This window comes from Babylonia areolata, chromosome 14 (assembly GCF_041734735.1).
Source record: "Babylonia areolata isolate BAREFJ2019XMU chromosome 14, ASM4173473v1, whole genome shotgun sequence".
Lineage (NCBI taxonomy): Eukaryota > Metazoa > Mollusca > Gastropoda > Neogastropoda > Buccinidae > Babylonia > Babylonia areolata.
Window position 1 is genome coordinate 11,321,668 of NC_134889.1, and position 2,728 is coordinate 11,324,395.

Genomic DNA, 2,728 nt, shown 5'->3' on the forward strand with positions numbered 1-2,728 from the left:
CACGCAGTGAACGGTCAAGGGGAAATAACTCAGAATTTCCATTGTAGGATAGTTAACAGAGTTCGAAACACAGGTTTTATTGCACGATGGTTAACAGAGATGGTAACAAACAGTTTTCATTGTTGGGTGGTTAACAGAGTTGGAAACACACTTTCAATTGTATGGTGGTTAACAGAACTGTAAACGAGACAGTTTTCATTGTATGATGGTTAACAGAGTTCGAAACACGCAGTTTTCATTGTATGATGGACAATAGAATTGGAAACACAGTTTTCATTGTAGGATGTTCGAAACACACCGTTTTCACATTATGACGTGCCGTAGTGTAGGATTACGCGGATCGCAGAATTTTTTTTTCATACGCTCAGCAGTGTTCAATTAAAGGGAAACTAATGAGACTGTCTTGAGGGATCAGTCTAGGAAAATACTGAATTATTTCCCCTTGACCGTTAACCGCGTGAAAGGCTTTTTTTTTTTCTCTGGACTTCTTGACTGGGTGAGAGGTCGATCTTTACATGACCAACCAGTATTGTGATCTCTTTTTTTCCTTTCTTTTTTTTTAACAGTTTGTTGTGCAACATTTGACTTCAAAGGAACCTGACTGTGTGAGAAAATCATCTTATGCTGCCTTGTGGATTAGCTGATGGAGATGACATGCCTGTTGAGTACAGTATACCTATCTTTCTTTTTTTTCCCTTTTTTCAGTATTTAGTGTATGTATTAAACACAGTTTTCATTGTATGGTTGTTAACAGATTTGGAAACACGCAGTTTTCATTGTAGCATGGTTAATAGGCTGTACAAGAGAGTGTGGAACAACAAACACCTGAAGAAAGACACAAAGATCAGCGTGTACAGAGCTGTTGTACTGCCCACCCTGTTGTATGGCTCCGAAACCTGGGTCACCTACCGGCACCACATACGACTGCTTGATCGCTTTCACCAGCGCTGCCTTCGCACCATCCTCAGCATCCACTGGAGTGACTACATCACAAATGTCGAGGTCCTGGAGCAGGCAAAGACTATCAGCACCGAGGCAGTGCTGCTAAAGACCCAGCTGCGTTGGGCAGGGCACGTGTCCAGGATGGAGGACCACCGCCTGCCCAAGATCGCGCTGTATGGCGAACTGTCCACTGGCCACCGTGACAGAGGAGCACCCAAGAAGAGATACAAAGACTCCTTGAAGAAAGCTCTCGGTGCCTGTCACATTGACCATCGCCAGTGGTCCGCAGTAGCCGCTGATCGAGAGACCTGGCGACGCACCATCCATCAAGCTGTCTCCTCCTTCGAAAACAACCGCAGGGCCAGCCTTGAGGACAAACGCAGGAGGAAGAACCACGACGCTGCAGCCGCGAACCCAGACCAGACTTTCCCTTGCAACCGCTCGGCCGACTCTGCTTTTCCCGCATTGGCCTTGTCAGCCATGAGCGTGCCTGCATCAGACGTGGACAACGCCCTTCCTAGATCTTCGTCCGCGAAGCCAGGCCATGATGATGATGATGATGGATAATAGAGTATTAAACACAGTTTTCATTGTATGGTTGTTAACAGATTTGGAAACACGCAGTTTTCATTGTAGCATGGTTAATAGAGTATCAAACACAGTTTTCATTGTATGGTTGTTAACAGATTTGGAAACACGCAGTTTTCATTGTATTTTGCTTAACAGGTCTGGTAACCTGGTTAACACAGTGGGAAACACAGTTTTCATTGTATGGCGGCTAACATTGTCCGAAACACACAGTTTTCATTGTAGGGTGGTTAACAGACATGGAAACACGTAGTTTTCAGTGTATGGTTGTTAACGGGATTGGAAAGACAGTTTCCGTTGTAGGATAGTTAACAGAGTTCGAAGCAAACTTTTTATTGCACGATTGTTAACAGTTAGAAACACACCGTTTCTATTGTTAACAGTGTTGGAAACACGCAGTTGTCAATGTATGTATCAGATTTGGAAACACTCAAGTTTCATTATTGGAAATGGAAACAAACAGGTTTCATTCTAGAATGGTTAACAGAGTTGGAAATACACAATTTTCATTGTATGGTGTTTAACCGATTATGAAACACACAATTTTCATTGTAGGAAGGTTACCAGAGTTGGAAACACACTGTATTCATTGTAGGATTGTTAGCAGTGTTGGAAACACGCAGTTATCGTTGTATGTTGCTTTACAGGTCTGGAAACACAGAGGTTACATTGTAGGATGGTTAGAAAGGTTTGTAGGATGGTTAGACAGTTTCCATTGTATAATCGTTAACAGAGTTGGAAAACAAACAGTTTTCATTGCAGTATGGTTGGAAACACAGAGTTTTCATCTTAGGATGGGTAACAGTTTGAACCACACAGTTTTCAATGTAAGAAACACAGTTTTCATTGTATGGTGGTTAACATTGTCGGAAACACTGTTTTCATTATATGGTGGGTAACAGAGCTGGAAACACAGTTTTCATTGTAGTATGCTTAACAGAGTTGGAATCACACTGTATTAATTGTAGGATGGTTAACAGTGATGGAAACGCATTTTTCGTTGTATGTTGCTTAGCAGGGCTGGAAACACACAGGTTTCATTATATGGCGGTTAACATTTGAAAACACAGTTTTCATTACAAATTGGTCGACGATGATACCGATGGTCATGATGATGATGATGATGTCGAGGATGGTGAAGATGAAGTTGAAGAAGTCGACGATGACGATGATGATTATGATGTCGAAGATGATGATG